This window comes from Sus scrofa, chromosome 10 (assembly GCF_054392235.1).
Source record: "Sus scrofa isolate SSC_HxYL_T2T_F1_AM1 chromosome 10, Sscrofa_HxYL_maternal_Yorkshire_Landrace_v2.0, whole genome shotgun sequence".
Taxonomy (NCBI): domain Eukaryota; kingdom Metazoa; phylum Chordata; class Mammalia; order Artiodactyla; family Suidae; genus Sus; species Sus scrofa.
In genome coordinates this window covers 40690001-40707500 of record NC_139392.1, presented here as the reverse complement: position 1 = coordinate 40707500, position 17500 = coordinate 40690001, and positions in this window count along the sequence as shown.

The window sequence follows — 17500 nt, the reverse complement described above, 5'->3', positions numbered from 1 at the left end:
AGCGTCCACGGTCAGAGCCGGGAGAGCAAGAGTCTGTGCTGCCACCAGGCTTGCCTTTCAGACTTTTCCACGTGGGTGGAGGGGTGCCACGTCCGGAAAGCCAGACGGGGACCCCCCCTTCACATCTCCCGGCCCACCGCGGTCGCTCTCACGACCACATGCAGCCTTCCCGGTCAAGGGAGAAGCATGGGGCGTGCCGCTCAAGGGCCAAGGGCTGCCCTCACTGGCACACAGTGAGGGAGACCCATGACAAGGGGTCCACCTGAGCCCCTCCCGGGGAGGGGACACAAGCTTCCCCTGCCTTACCGTCTCGACCCCCTCCCCTGAGCTTTAGGAAGCTGCTCGTGGGGCACGCCACCACCACAGTGGGGACCCGAGGGGACTCACCGCTGGGAGAGGAAAACGACACCACCGCTCGGCCTCGGGCATCTGACAGGCAACCCGGAGTACTCCAGGGGCACCACAGAGGACCAGGGGAGGCACGCTCACGCACCCGCAGGGATGCGAAGCATGGCAGCGAGGGAGGCCTCCCCCCCACTTTGGGGAGGGACCGCTCGCAAGGCACACGCCAAGGCGGCAAAGCGAGAATGCCTGCTGCGTCCCAAAGGACCCAGGCCCCCCCCCCCCGACTGACACCCGAAGGCAGCAGGGCGGGAGACCAGAGGTCAGGCTGGAGGCCGCACCCCTGCCTTCCCCCACACCACCCGCAGGTGGGGGAGGAGCAGCGAGGGGCCCGCGACAGAATGAGAGGCGCGGCCCAGCTCACCATGAGCGGCCGTCCCTCATCTGGCGCGGCTTAAGCCCAAGCCCAGGAGAGCGCCACATCACCACATCGATCAGTCCTGGCAGAGCCAGGGAAGAGCCCAGAAGAGGGGAGGGAGGGCCAGCAAAGACAATCACCACGGGGGCCTGCTTCAGCTTCACCGGCACCCCCTCCTCCTCCTCCTCCTCCCCTTCCTCTCTCAGGGGAGAGACAGCGGCTGACAACCCCGGGAGGGAGAACGCCTGACACGTGGCACGGAGCCAACAGGGTGGGGTTGTCCCAGCCGAGCCGCCGGGTGCCCGCAGCAGGGAGGCACACAGGGTAGAAGACCCCACAGGGCCACGCGCCCTGCCGCCCTCGGGTCAGCCAGAGACCGGAGGAGACACCGCAGCACGGGCCAGCTGGATGCACAAGTGAGAGCCGGCGCACAGGCCCAGGCGAGCGGCCCCCACGCGGGGTGCAAAGGGCAGGGTCAGGCCTTGGACAGCAGCCGAAAGCCCAAAGCCCCCCACGTGCATCCAGAGGCCCAAGGTCTCCAGCGACAGGCGCTGAAGAGGATCGTGTCAGCATCTACCTGGTGACAGAAAAGGCGTATTTCGGCCGCGAAAAATGTCCATGCCCAGCAGCGGGGCCCACCCACAGGACGTGGGGGTATCCCCGGAACCCCCATCCGGACACTTGTCCCCCAGCCCTGCCCTAGAGTCGCCAGACCCAGCGCTCTCAGAGCCATCTGGTCGACCCGGGGAGCGTGACCGCAAGGAAGGGACAGGGACATGAAGGAGGTGGAGCCGGCCGGCCAGCCGGGGAAGCCCTTCCCGGCTTGCCCACGCGGGCAGGTATCGGTCTGTCCGGAGCTCCAGACGGGGACTTGGCTCCCCCAAAATCCAGGACACACCATCCAGCTCAGGCCGGTCCCCACCTCCCGACCGATCGACCGACCGACAGGGAAACACTCCGAGGGCGGGGGGCGGGAAATGAGAGCGTGGGAAACGAAGTCTTGTCCAACGACCGGGACCCTACATGGGCACGCCTCAGGCCCAGGTGCACCCTTCCCGGCCACACCCGGGAGCAGGGGGCCGGCGGGGTACCGTCCACCGTCTCCGGATCCATCAGGACTTGGAAAAAAAAATGTTTCCACGGAGGCGCCTCCGACGAACGGACCCCGCGAAGGAAGGCGCCGGGGCCCGAGCCACCCTTTCCGCTCCACCCCTCACGTCTTGTGCCGGTCTAGACCTCGTGAGTACGACTCCGCACGGGCCGGCGGTAGCCATCAGTCGGGGGGCAGGCGGGGAGGGGCCCATGCCGGCATGACGACCGGGAAACAAGCGTGCCGGCCACCGAGCCTGTCGCGCCCTCCAACGCCCTCAGCGCACAACCCGGGCCGCTCCTCACTTCGGGGATGAGAGGCTGGAGGGACCGCAGGCGGGAGTCATTCACGCTCCAAAGGGCGACCCGGGACAAGGCCAGGCCACCCGAGCACAGGCAGTCCCGGGCGCCGCACACCCTCTCCCCTCGCTAGGGAGGCGGCCCGGCCCAGGCCTGGTCGGTCCCCGGGGCCGGAGCGGCAAGAGCGGATGCTGGTCGACCCGGCCAGGCGGCCCCAGAGCCTGCCTGGGGAGCGCGGTGACAGTCACTCCCTCACAGGCCTGCAGGCCCAATCTCCGGTGAGAGAGGGACACTCCCAGGCCTCTGAGCCACCGGAGCTGTCGCCGCCAGTGTCGCCAGCCTCCCGGAACTCTGACTCAGGCCGGATGGCTGAGTCACATCCCTCGCGAAGGTCCCCAAAGCTGCAGAGGGAAGGGACGATATAAAAGCGGACACTAGATGGCACGCGACAACCGCCACCAACGTCACCGGGACAGATCCGGAAGGCCGGCCGGCCGGCGGCGACACAACGACACAGCGCCGGCCACCCAAATGCCCGAGCTCTTCCCGGGGCCGAGGCGCCAGGCGTCCTGCACGACCGCGAAGCTTGCCTCGCGGAGCTGCCTCCTGGCAAGGCACTGCGTGGCGTGATGGCAGCAGATGGAAAGAGGGGGGCGGCGGCGGCGGCGGCGGCGGCGGCGGCGGCGGCGGCGGCGGGGAAGGAGCTGGGAAGAGGTTCTCGCTGTTGCCTAGAAGGAGCCGCGCTCGCTCCCCCAAGCATGTCCCTTCCTGGGCTTGGGAATTCCAGAGAGAAGCCGGCGCGGTGAGGGTGGCACTAGCGAGAGAGATCTCAGGTTCCCCTCCACCTTCTCTTCTCTCCCCCACCCCCACCCCACCTCCCTGCACGGAGCTGGAGGAGGGAGGGAGAGAGGGAGGGTGGGAGGGTAGGCGGGGACTGGCAAAAACGAAACCGGGCAAGCTCTCGGAGAACGACAACGCAGGAGTCGGTTTACCTGCCACCCTTACCGACGGAGACGGTCTGTCAAAAGCAGACAAGCAAAGCCCAGAAGCTTAGGAAGGGAGAGAAGGATACAGTCGATCCTAGGAAAGTGGAAATGAAAATCTCTCTCTGCATAGACTGAGACAAAGTCCAAAGAGAACAAATGGCTGCCTGGGGCAAATGCTCTGGTGGTCAGGTCATAGAAACATGGATTTCAGCATGACTGACCAACCACAATGGAGGGAAAGTACAACGCAACACTATGAGTGTGTGTGTGTGTTGGGGGGGGGGGGTGAACTGAAATCTCATCCAAAACAAAACAAAACAAAACAAAAAAAGGAAAACAACCCCCCCCCAAAAAAAACCCAAAAAACAACAACAGAAGAAGAAGAAGAAGAAGGAAGCCCACGACCAACAGGGTCAAGGCTCCTGCTTTCTCAACGCGGTGGCTCTGGTTGCCCCTGTGTGGTGCAGGTTCCATCTCTGCCTCAGGAAAAACTTCCACTTGCTGCCCGTGGGTGTGGCCAAAAAGTAAAACATAAAGCTGAAACGGGAGGGAGAGGGGGTGGAGAAAACCCGAAACAAACAATAAACTTTGCAAGTCTCAGGATTGCCATCCTGGGGTAGTGGAAACAAATCCGACCAGGAACCATGAGGTTGCAGGTTTGATCCCTGGCTCACTTGTTGGGTTAAGGATCTGGCATTGCCGTGAGCTGTGGTGTCCGTCACAGACGCGGCTCGGATCCCGCGTGGCTGTGCCTGTGGTGTAGGCCGGCAGGTAAGGCTCCGAATTGACCCCTAGCCTGGGAACCTCCATGTGCTGCGGGTGTGGCTCCCCCCCAAAAAAAACCAGAAAGAGAGAGAGAGAGAGAGAGAGAGAGAGAAAGAAAGAAAGAAAGAAAGAAAGAAAGAAAGAAAGAAAGAAAGAAAGAAAGAAAGAAAGAGAAAGAAAGAAAGGAAGGAAAGAGAAAGATAGAGAGAGAGAAAGAAAGAAAGAAAGAAAGAAAGAAAGAAAGAAAGAAAGAAAGAAAGAAAGAAAGAAAGAAAGAAAAAGAAAGGAGAAAGAAAGGAAGAAAGGAAGGAAGGAAAGAGAAAGAAAGAAAGAAAAGAAAAAGAAAGAGAGAGAGAGAAAAGAAAGAAAGGAAGAAAGGAAGGAAGGAAAGAAAAAGAAGGAAAAAGAAATCCATCTTGGAGTTCCCGCTGTGCCTAGGTCACAGCTGAGCCTCAAGTTCGATCCCTGGCACAGGAAAGGCAGTGCAGCAGGAAAAAAAAAAAAAAAAAAAAAAAAGAACAACTCCATCTTGCTGGTTGGGCAGGGGAGATGCAATTGCCGGATGACATTCCACAACTCTGCCAAACTGGCAAAACCACGACGCACTTAGTACAGGAGTCATTGAAGACATGGATGTGAAAGCATCTTCTTGCTATCGATTCATTTCCCACAATCCCAGGAAGAGCCATTGGAACAGGGCTCCCATTCCTGGCACGATATCTTTTCTAGGTGTGGGTGGATGCATCTTTTCTCATGGTTGTTTTCCTTTTGACCAAACTTAACTTCAGCCTCCACCATGTCATCTTTTGGGCTCTCAAGCCTGCCATGAGAATATGGTCACCAAAGTCCTCGCCCAGAGGCACCTTTGCCCAGCACCAGTGCCGCCGTCTCCCCCCACCTCCTCCTCCTCCTCCTCCTCCTCCAACCCCCGCCAAGCACCCCACCCCCCACCCCGCTTTGTATTGTTCAGCTGTCTTGCACTGGTCTCTCACACGGTGGCGGTGTGGTCCTACGCATGTCTCCCAACCACATTCAAGTGGACTTCCGGGATCATCATTTTCTGTTTCCTAACTGCACTTTCGTCGTTCTTAGGAGGTTTGCTTCCCTCCCCGCCTCCCCCCCACCCCCCGCGCGCGCGCGCGCGCCCACGCTTGGTGTTGAATCGGAGCTGCATCTGCTAGCCTGAGCCACAGCCACAGCAACGGCGGGATCCGAGCCACATCTGAGACCTTATGCCACAGCTCGCGGAAAAATGCCAGATCCTTAAACCCCTGAGCGAGGCCAGGGATCAAACCTGCCACCTCGTGATTCCTAGTCCGATTCGTTTCTGCCCCGCCATGACAGGAATTCCTTCCTGTGTTCTTTTGGGTCATGGTTGTTTCCAGCTCCACAGAATTCCTCCCCGTGCTCATGTGACATCTGGGATGTGGCGGGGGGCGGGCCGCAAGGTTTTGTTCCCCTACAGTCATGCCTTGAAAAAAGTCTTGTACAACGTTTCACAGTCCAGATCCAGAAGCTGAATCCGCAGCCGGTTCCATCTCATGAAACCGATCTCCCAGCCCAGGAAAACCAAAGGTCGTGGTTGGAGCCCGTGATAAACCCCAGGTCTGAGTCCCGAGCACTGCTGCTCAGGGAAGATTTCGAGGTGTCAGGGTCCAAGGATCCTCCTGGGCACTTGGAAATGTCTCCGATGTGTGCAGGCAGGCATGAGGATGAGAAGGGGCTAAAGAGGGGCAGAGGGTGGTGATCTCTTGTCGGTGGATGTCAAGGGTTGGCGCTTCCTTTTGTGGATCTCCCGGAAAAGTCAAATGTGGGAGAAAAACTGGACCCGTGAGTTCGAGGAGAGGGATGGCCAGAGAAAACCAGAAGAATTCCATCTGCCGACCATTGGGTAGGTAGGAGGGCAAAAACCGAAACCTCAAGCATGAGATGAACAGAACCACATGCTTCTAGCCATCCATAAACCCCGTAAGATAAGATCGTTTCTGCTGAGATACCCTCTCCCTCCCCCCACCCACCCAGGGCGAAGGATCCCTGGGTGGTGGCAGAGGGGTGGGCATGGAACTTCCACAGGCCCTGGGGACACACCCCACCCCACCCCCAAGAAACCCCTAGAAGCTTGGAATTCTGATGTCTGTGGTGTGATGACCATAAACACTGGCTTTTGTGCCATGTCTGCTAGAAGATATGGTTTCCATGACAAATAAAGTGATTTTTAGCAAGTTTTTCTCCACTTGAGATGTATTGAAAATACGTCTTCATTCAGGGGGAGGTAGGTGTAGGTGACAGACGTGGCCACTCAGCTCAGATCGGGTGATCTGGCAGGGCATAGCTCTGGCTGAGGTGCAGGCCAGCAGCTACAGCTCCGATTCTTCAACCCCTAGCCCAGGGAACTTCCATATCCCGAGGGTGCACTCCTAAAAAACAAAAAACAAAATGAACAACACACAAAGAGGGAGCATCTCATCGATGGCAGACCAAATTCCAATGTATATGTATATGTGTACATAGGTATGTACGTATGGATGTGTGTGTGTATGTGTATATTATCGAGAGAGAGAGAGAGAGAGAGAGAGAGAGAGAGAGGATTTTTTAGAGCCATAACTGTGGCATACGGAAGTTCCCAAACCAGGGGTCGAACCGGCATACATGGATACTAGTCGGGTTTGTTACCACTGAGCCACAACAGGAACTCCCCACATTCCAATATTTAATGAGAAAATACATTTTTGATGCTTTAGGCAACCCTGCAAACACCCTTATTTAAGTGACTGGACTTAACAAAAAGGAATCCCTAGCACCTAGTAACAGAGCAAAGATAAAGAAGCACAAGGCAGGAATTCCCGTTGTGGCTCGGTGGAAACGAACCCGACTAGCATTGACCCCTAACCTGGGAACCTACAAAATGGCACATGTGAAGCCCTAAAAGAAGACTACACACACACACACACACACACACACACACACACACACACACACACACACACACACACACACACACGGCACAGACAGATGCGAAAGGAAAAGAAAAGGAAGGAAAAAAGAAAAGGGAAGAAAGAGAGAAATGAACAGGCAGAACAAGCCATTGTGAATGATCTCTAGGGACAGGTATTTTTCTCCAAGCATAATTTTATTTTTCCCCAAGTGATACCAGACCTCTCTCTCTCTCTCTCTCACACACACACACACACACACACACACACACACACACACTCTCCCTCTCTCTCTCTCTTTGAAAAAATTTATGTATTTAGTGGAGTTCCCATTGTGACTCAGCAGGTAGGAATCTGAGTAGCATCCATGAGAGTGCTGGTTTGATCCCTGGCCTCGCTCAGTGGGTGAAAGATCTGGCATTGCCCTGAACTGTGGTGTAGGTTGCAGACACAGATCGGACCTGGTGTTGCTGTGTCTGTGGTGTAGGCCAGTGGCTCAAGCTCTGATTCCCTAGCCTGGGAACCTCCGTGTGCCGTGAGTGCCACCCGAAGAAAGCAAGGGGAAAAAAAAAAAAAAAAGAAACATAAAAACCTGGATTGGGGAGATCCCATTGTGGCTCATTGGTAACAAAGCTGAGGAGCACCCACGAGGATGCAGATTCGATCCTGGGGTGGGGGGGGGGGGTGCTGGTGCTGGTGGTGCTGAGGTGTGTGCGTGTGGGGTGATAAATAGGTTACCTCTGGCTTCTGGGGGGTGAGAGTCAGCATGCTTTTCCTGCACCTGCTGCTCCTGGGCAATTATTTAGTTTTGGTTTCTTGTTCCTTTGTTTTTGTGGTCCTGCATTGTGGTGAGTACTGGTGTAAGTGGCAGGTTCCTATTTGATCCGACATTTCTTTGGCTCTGGTGTCGGTTGACAGCCATGGTCATGACTGGTGGTGGTTGTTAAGTCTCCAGGAGTTCCACGCAACATTCTGATTGTCTTTCTTCCTTGGGCTTTGGCTGCAGCCTCCCCCCCCCCCCTCCCCCCATCATATGGAGGTTCCCGGGCTAGGGGCCGAATCAGACCTACAACTGCTGGGGTGTATGCCACAGTCACAAGCACCATCAGATCCAAGCTGCGTCTGCAACCTACACCGCAGCGCAAGGTGATGCCACCAGATCCTAAACCCACTGTGGAAGGCCTGGGATCGAACCTGCAACCTCATGGTTCCTGGTTGGATTCCTTTCCACTATTCCACGACGGGAACTCCTGGGCTTTGGCTTTTGACAGGTGGAGGGACACAGCTTTCTGAAACGGTGGGGCCAGGGCAAGGCATAGAAACATAAGATGGATGTGAGCCTGCGCCTATTCTTTTCTCGTGTGCTGGGAAGATAAGGTGGCTCTTGCCAGCTGGGATTTCATTTCCCCACAAACGATCAGGCTCTTAAGGTATCAGGCAGGGAAGAGGGAGAGTCAGAGTTCCCATTGTGGCTCAGTGGTTAATGAATCTGACTAGGAACCATGAGGTTGCAGGTTCCATCCCTGGCCTTGCTCAGTGGGTTAAGGATCCAGCATTGCCGTGAGCTGTGGTGCAGGTTGCAGACGTGGCTCAGATCCCGCGTTGCTGTGGGTCTGGTGCAGGCCAGCGGCTACAGCTCCGATTGGACCCCTGGCAGGGGAACTTCCATATGCCGCAGGAGCGGCCCTAGAAAAGGCAAAAAGCCGAAGGAAGGGGGGGGGGGGGGGACAGAAGAAGAGTGAGAATCAGGGTCGGAAGAACATGGGGAAATCGGTGCTAGGTGCCTGGGTGTGTGAGTTCACACGGAATGCTAGCCCAGACCCCTGGCCAGCCACATTTGGGGTATCTATCAACTTGACTCTCCACTCTCCAGCTCACCTGGGTGGTGCTGCCCTGCCCTGCCCTGCTCATGTAAGACCTGGCTCCTCCAGGGATGGCTTTGCACCAGAGGGAGACGGGGCAAAGTCACTGAGCTTAAGGTAATTTCTCCAAGAGAGACTCTGGGAGAAGGAGACCAGCTGGATTTCTGTGTGTTCATTTTTCTTCCTGTCTGCTTGTTTGGTGCAGGCCAGTCCATGTGCCGAGACATTCAGAAACTCTGTACTAGCTGAGACTCAGACCTTGTTCCGAAATAAGCAAAGGGACTTTGAGCTGGGATCACTCCCTGACAAGTAGCTAGCAAAGAAGTTTCCCTTAGCTCTCAGGCCCCATCCCTGCCCTCAGGCGGGTGGGTGTGGGGAGGGGGTGGGGGGGGAGGGGAGGGGCTCGTTCAGGCAGGCAGGCAAGCAGGCAGGCAGGCAGGCAGGCAGGCAGGCAGGCAGGCATGCAGGCAGGCGCTGGTTCATTAGTCCCGCACCCCCCCACTCCCGGCCCCAGCTGCCCGCCCCACCCCCCACCCCCGGCCGCCATCCCTGCTGCGCCGCCTCTCGCTTCCCAAATCGCCTGGACTCACGCCCGGGAAGGGGGGGAGGGGAGATCAGGAAGATCCAGGCCTCAGGGCCTGGGTTCAATCACTTCATTCAAATGCAGAAACTCTCCAGTCAAGTCAGAGGTGGTGACTTTTCCTGGAGCTTCTCTTTAGGGAAAGTGTTTTTTTTCCCCCCTTTCCCCAATTTCCCTACCCTCAGGCTGCCCCTCGCAGACTGCATGGAGGGGGGTGGGGGAGGATGTGTGCACGAAACTCGCCTCGTGTCAGGCCAAAGGAGCCCCCGCCATTTCCCAACCCGGGAAACCCCGCAAAACTTCTGGAGCATGTTGGCCTTGGTGTGGGAATGGACATCTTCACTTGCCATCTTCCTTTGCACGAGGAGGAGATTTTCATCTCCTGCTGTCTGGGGGCCAGAAAGGAGGGCCAGAGTGTCCCTTTTGTGTGGGCCGGTCCTTAAGTCATTTTACCTCACAGGAATCACCCACATAGGGCATGGAGACACGTTTGGGGTCCGCCTCCTCCGAGACGTCCCGGGAAACTTCACGTGTGAAAAACTGTGCTGGGGAGGTCCCATCGTGGTGCAGAAGTGGAAATAAATGCAACTAGGAACCATGAGGTGGCAGGTTCCATGCTCAGCCTCGCTCACTGGGTTACGAATCCCACGTTGCCATGAGCTGTGGGTAGAGGAGAGTGAGAAGGAGAGGGAGGGAGAGGGAGGGAGAGATCCTCCATTTCATGGAACTGGTTTCCTTGTTTTGAGATGACGTCGCTTTGGTGAAACAGTTGTCAGATGGCCTCTCAAAAGGCGGTGATGTGGATGGGCTCCCCGAACCAGGCCCACAGAAACCAAAGGAACGAAGGGGTTAATCCTTGGAGCCAGAGTTCCCTCCTCTGAAACTGAAACCAAGCTCAAGCCCCGGAGTGCTGGTGTGTTGGAGCCAGAGACATTGTTACAGCTAAAAGCTACTTTGAAATAGTCTCCGTTAGGTTATGGCTTGCCTTGGCCCACGAACTTATGACTAATGACTACTGTCGAGTCAGAGTTGTAGTGAACCTGGTGTTTTCTCTACCCTTGAAACACTCCCTAAGGATTGCGACCCCCCCCCACCCCCCGCCCCACGCCCGCCCCGTGGATGAGCAATCTTCACTCCAGAGAGAAGGTCAAAATGCCATAACCCCAAAGACACTGGAAACATTCCATGGACCACCTGACTCCAGCCTTGATGACTTTGAAATGGTCTATCCTAATCTCCTATCCAGGGAGAAGAATGCAAGCACCCTGATGCTTCTAGACAGCTCCGCCACCCCCATGCCTACCATTAAGCTAAACCTATAGAACCCCTTGCTATCCCCTCTCAAGGGAGGACACAGTTTTGAGGTCCTTAGCCTGCTGTGGCCTCCTTAGCCTGGCAAAGCAATAAAGCTGTTCTTTATGCTTCACCCCAAAACTCTGTCTCTGAGACTTAATTGGAGCTGGAGTACCAAGGCCGGTTTGGGCTGCCAACCTTTCCTGGAACTTTCAAACTGTTACATATGAAGAACGGAGCCGGTGACTCTGTGTGTGTGTGCGTGTGCGTGTGAGAGAGACACAGAGAGACAGACAGAGACAGTGAGTGAGACAGAGGGAAGAGAGAGGGAGAGGGGAAAGTCCCTTCAGTCTTTTGTTTTGTCGGTTTGTTTGTTTGTTTGTTTGTTTTGTCTTTTTGCCATTTCTTGGGCCGCTCCCATGGCATATGGAGGTTCCCAGGCTAGGGGTCGAATCGGAGCCATAGCTGCCAGCCTACGCCAGAGCCACAGCAACGTGGGATCCGAGCCGTGTCTGCGACCGACACCACAGCTCACGGCAACGCTGGATCCTTAACCCACTGAGTGAGGGCAGGGATCGAACCCGCAACCTCACGGTTCCTAGTCGGATTCGTTAACCACGGAGCCATGACGGGAACGCCCCTTCAGTCTTTTGAAAGGCCCCTCTGAGAATGCCGTCAGGTGTTGGGGCCAACTTTCCGAGGGGCTCTTAGAGAAATGAACACAGGGTGATGGTTTCACTCTCAGAGACACTCTCAGAGACCATTTCTCTGATGTGTTCATCGAGGGACTCCACTAGCTTCCGTTTTCAGGGCCTCGGGACAAGCGATACGTGTTCTCATCCACAAGGATGCCAGGTCCAAAGGGTGGGAGAAAATGGGAAACGCTCATGAAGAGAGTTGTAGCCAGAGATGGAAGGCAACTGGAAAAACTTCAGGATCCAGTCCAGTTTTCCAGCCACTGAGTTTCTGACTTCTGGAAGGATTTGGGTAGGGAGGAAAAGGTCAAGGATTCTCCATCCCTCTGACAGAGGTATAAGTTACAAAGTAGATGTACATCTTTTGAGAAAGAAACGAACAAACAAAGAAACAAACAAACAAACAATTTTTGTCCCTTTGTCTTTATCAGGAAAAGTGAAAGATGGAGAGAGGGAGGGAGGGTGGGTTGGATGGATGGATTTGGGGGGCGGGGAGAAGATTCTTAGATCCTAATGACCCAATGCTTTCTCTAGTCCTGGGCCTTTAGGTAGGTGATATATCTATATCTATATCTGTATATCTATATCTATCTGTATACACACACACACAGACACACACAGACACACGCACACACACACACACACACACACACACACACACAGACACACACACACACACACAGACACACACACGTAGTTATTTTCTGTTTCTAGGGCTGCACCCATGGCACATGGAGGTTCCCAGGCTAGGGGTCCAATCGGAGCCGTAGCCACCGGCCTACACCAGAGCCAGCACAACGCGGGATCCGAGCCCTGTCTGCGACCTACACCAGAGCTCACGGCAACACCCGATCCTGAACCCAACGAGCGAGGCCAGGGATCGAACCCGCACCCTCAGGCCTCCTAGTCGGATTCGTCCAGCCATGACGGGAACTCCTACATATGTATATAGTATGCATATAGTATATCTTTTTTTAACGCCCACGCCCCAGCCCTATGGAAGTTCCCAGACTCACGGTCGAATCAGAACTGTAGCTGCGGGCCTACCCCACCGCCACAGCAACACGGGATCCTTAACCCACCAAGCGAGGCCAGGGGAGGGATCGAACCCACATCCTCACGGATCCTAGTCGGGTTCATTACCGCTGAGCCCTGATGGGAACTGCAGGGGACATCTTCTTTTTTTTTTTTTTTTTTTTTTTTAAGATGTAAGTTTGTTGTGGTTGTTGGTTGTTGTTGTTGCTTTAGCTCGGCGTACAGTGGGCTTGCTTACAATGTTGTGTTCGTTTCAGGTGTACAGTCAAGGGGATTCAGTGATCCATCTACATCCATCTATCCCTCCGTTCTTTCTTTTTCAGCGTCTTTTCCCCTCTAGGTGATTCCAGAATATTGGGCCATTCCTTCCTTGTTGGTGGGAACACCAGCGTGAAAAAAAACCATCACGGGGGAGTTCCTGTCGTGGCACCATGGAAGCGCATCCGACGAGGAACCTTTGCAGGGAAGGGTGTGGGTTCGATCCCTGGCCTCGCTCAGGGGGGCGGTAAGGATCCGGCAGGCAGTGCCGTGAGCTGTGGTGTCGGTCGCAGACGCGGCTCGGATCCCACATGGCTGTGCCTGTGGCGTAGGCCAGCAGCCGTAGCTCCGATTCAACCCCTCGCTTGGGAACTTCCATATGCCACGAGGGCAGCCCTAAAAAGCAGAGGGGGAAAAAGAAATCATGAGGGCGGGGGAGAGGGATCCATGAGGAGGATGGGATGAACATATACACACACGAGTCTCTATCCAATAGATGACGAACAGGGACCCCTACGCCACCTTCTGGAATCCAAACGCCAAAACCACAAAGCAGAGTTCCCGCCATGGCGCAGTGGAAATGAATCCGACCAGGAACCATGAGGTTGCAGGTTCGATCCCTGTCCACCTCGCTCAGTGGGTAAAGGATCCAGTGTTGCCGTGAGCTGTGGTGTTGGTCCCAGACGCGGCTCGGACCTGGCATTCCTGTTTCTGTGGTGTAGGAGGCCAGCAGCTAAAGCCTCCGATTCGATCCGTCATCTGGGAACCTCCATATGCCGTGGGTGTGGCCCTCAAAACACACACACACACACACACACACGCACACGCACACGCACACGCACGCGCACGCACGCACGCACACGCGCACGCACGCACACACACTCTGGAACCCCCTAAATGGGAGAAAACCGGACACAGTAGTTTTTTAGGGGTCCAGTCTCTGTGACAGGTGAGGATATCAGGCTTGCATCGAGGGAGGGAAGGCTTCACCCCACGCAGAAAACACACCCACCTACCCACCGACCCACCTTCCTTCCTTCCTTCCTTCCTTCATGAGAGAACAGTTGGATGACCCATCCTAAGTGTCGGTTGAATGAAGTCTAGTTACCAGGGTTCAGAGTGGGGGAGGGAGAGGGGTAGGAAGTCTGAAGCCTCTGGCGACTCTCCGAAATGTTCTCCCCCCAGGGTGACAGAGCCGGCAGGTCAGGCACTGCCTTCTCTAGAAACCTTCCTGCCCATGTCCAAGGGGGTGTGGGGGGTTGGGGGTGTGGGGCAGGGAGTGGGTCAGGGAGCCTGGAGAAACACAGACCACCAAGCGGCCATTCTCCCGTCGCCCCGACTGTTTGTTGAATGAACATAATGGACGTGATCCAAGTCTGCCACGCCGCCGCCGCCGCCGCCGCCGCCGCCGCCACCACCACTTTCTCCATCATCTCCCCCACCCTCTTGCCTGCAGCCATCTTTGAAAAGGCTGCTGTTGTCGCTGCCTTTGCATGAAAGTGAGTGAGGACCCCTCCCTAATACGGAGTGTTTCAGTCCCTGGTGTCTCTGACAGCTCGCTCATGTATTGGTTGTGAACCATCTTGCCTTGAGGATTTGGAGGATTCGTGAACATTGCAGGAGCCATGGGAGCAGTGAAGTCCTTATCGCCAACCCGACACCCCCCCCCCCCAAATTTCGTGGCAGGGAGCACACTTTTCTTTCACCCAAGAGATTTATTTCCTGCTTTCCGAAGAGAGAAGGAAAGGAGGGTCAGAATGGTCCTCTGGTGTCTGGTGTCCTGTCCCTTTCATTGCACACACTCCTAGTGCCACTGCGGGAGGCACGTTCGGGGCGCGGGGTGGGGTGGGGGGGGACCTGCTGCACGCACCCGCCCCTCACTTTCAAATGCGAAACTCAAGGAGGATGTGAATGTCCTTCACGCCACCGATCAGGTGAACGGGATGGCTTTCTAGGGAAATCCTGGTGTTTCCTTTCACTGCCATGACGAACACCCAGAAACAACCCTGTAAGTTCATACAACTTTGTCAGTCAACTGTATTCCAATAAAATGAAAAAGCAAGACACAGACACACCCAGACACACACACCCACACGCACACACACACGCGCGCACACACACGCACCCCAACCCAGAACCAAACACCCTCTCCTGAAATGGGGGGGGCGGGCCCACCGGAGAATGAGCAAGAGAATTCCAGAGTCGGTAGGAAAGTGTCATCTGCAGCGGTGTGAGAAACCCCAAGCTCTTTTCTTCCTGTCAAGGTGAATAAACTTTGTTAATGGGAGTGGGTGCCCTCAGTGTGCCCTCCGAGAGGAAAGGCAGGGAGCATTTTCTCCCTGAAGAGCTTAGTGCTGTCATAGCACTGACGGACAGGATGAACGATCGGTGAGAGGTGGCAGCAGCAGTGGTGGCCGCCTGCACTGCCTGGGCGGATTGGAAACATAGACGAGCCACCAAGACTGCGTGTGACACCCCCGTGCCGCCCCCCCCCCCCCCCCCCCCGTCTGTACAGTGACAAGAGTCCTTTGGGGGAAAAGGGGGGGTGGGTGCTCTTCCAGTGTGTCTGTCTGCATTCATCAGGTGTGGGAGAGAAGACAGATGTTTGTTTCCACTATCGTTCGGAGGACTTGCCCAAGAGTACCACGTGCCCCCAAAAGATAGCACCGGAAGAGAGATGCACGAGGTTTCTGAATGCATGCCGTGGGTGCTCCAGGCTGCCTCCAGGCCGCCCCCTCGCCCTCCCCCTCGCCCTCCCCCTCCCCCTTGCCAGAGGCAGACGTTCCTTGAAACAGCTGGCTTTGAACTTGGGCTTCTAGAGGAAGGTTTTTCTCCTGCTTTCAAGACGGGAAGAAGAGGGTGTCCGTCTCACATCCGTCCTTTCCGGGGGGGGGGGGGGGACCCGCTTTGGTGTGCTTGTGAGGGAGAGAGACAGAGACAGACAGGGAGGGACGGAGGATAGGCAGACAGTGAGAGGCAGAATCAGAGGGAGAAAGAGGAGGAGGGGAGAGAGACAGAGAAAGTGAAACAGAGCTAGGTATAGAGGACGCTGTGGCTGGGTCGTATTCTGCGTGTTCTCAGTGAAGTCGTCCTAAGGCCTCTGGAGGTCCAGATCACTGCTTGGGGCCGGAAGTCTGTCTGCCCTTCCCTACCCATCTGAAGAGCTGTGGTTTGGGCTTTCCAGCCGGGAACCCCTCTTTCTGCCTCTTTGTCCAACACACAAGGTTCGTGGGACCCAGAAATCCCATTCTGAGAGCACCCTAGGAACAGTCCTTTCCATACGGCGCAGGAGGCCCCTGTGCCAAGAGATCCAAAGTCTGGAGCCTCTGTTCTCCCCCCCCCCCCCTTCCCTCCACGGACAAAATCTTGCCTTGTATTCCTTTTTTTCTCAGGGACTCTGAAGGACATGTATCATTGTACAACCATGGGGAAGACGCTTCCATTCCCTCTGGAATGATGGATGTGGTCGCATGTCTCAAGGAGGCTCCAATTCTTTGAGCAGGACTCCCGATGGTGCCATCCCATCGTCCCTCCCCTCCCCTCCCCTCCCCTCCCCTCCGGCTCGCTCGGTCGGTCACGGTTCCCCTCCTTTTTCCTCCCCTCCAGGTTATCTTCAGGTCTGCCACCCACTTGTAACTCCTCCCCCACTTGGAAGTGGCCTCTTCCGGCCCCGAACTTGGTCGTCCCAGGCCCACCCCGGGAGCCATCTGGCGGACCTTTTCGGAGACTATAAAAAGCAGCTTACGGCAGGGGGCGTCGCAGGACCAACGAACGCATCGGGATGGATCGCTGTGTGGCGACATGGATTCTCCAGGCAGGGCAGGCATAAGGCCTGGACTCTTTCCTCCTGGAGCCCGTTTCTTCATCCGTGGCCTTGAAGACGAACCACGCCGACCACGGACCGTGGACCTTGGCCTTCACCTTTCATTTCCGAACGGCAGCCAGGGCATCCATTGTCACCACCGCGGAAAAGGTGTCCACAAAAAGGACAGGTGAGCGCCTCCATGGCATGCAGTGTCATCCCCTCCCGCCACCCCCACCCCGGCTTTAAAGGGTCCTCTTTCAAGTAATCACGTTGCCACAGCTGGGACTTGGATCGGATCCCTGGCTCCGGAACCCCATATGACCTGGGGCCGGCCAATGCATCCCTCCATAGCGTCCTAAATCCGTGCATCGTTGATTCAGGACTTTCCCTCGTGGCACAGAGGAAACGAATCTGACTAGGGACCATGAGGTTGCGGGCTCCATCCTTCGCCTCACGCAGGGGGTTGAGACGAGGCTCAGATCCGGCACGGCTGCGGCTCGGGCGTAGGCCAGCAGCCGTAACACCAGTTCGACCCCTAGCCTGGGAAGCTCCATAGACCGTGGGTGCGGCCATCCGAAGACCAACAAGAACCTCCTCACCGTCCTAATACAGGGACAGCAACGTTGTCGCGGCAAGGGCGGCGGGGCGGCGCGGGCCAAATAAAATGCTATGCACCCAAGTGCTGGGACGTGTTTGATTTCAATAGAGAAGAAGGAAATCACTAGGCCAGAGGGGAAGCTCAGAAAACATCGAACACAAAACGACACACCCTGTCCGGGAGACTCAGGCCCCGGAGAGAGGCAGTCAACGCGGTGCAGACACGACCCCAGCGAGTGAGTTGGCAGAGACGGACGGACGGCCCCGGCATCAAGACAACCCCAGGGATCCCATCGAGGGCCACACGGACCCGGGCCCGAGTCGGCCGGGACAGCTGGTCGACCCCGCGGGCCCTCGGACCCGGGCCCGAGTCGGCCGGGACAGCTGGTCGACCCCGCGGGCCCTCGGACCCGGGCCCGAGTCGGCCGGGACAGCTGGTCGACCCCGCGGGCCCTCGGACCCGGGCCCGAGTCGGCCGGGACAGCTGGTCGACCCCGCGGGCCCTCGGACCCGGGCCCGAGTCGGCCGGGACAGCTGGTCGA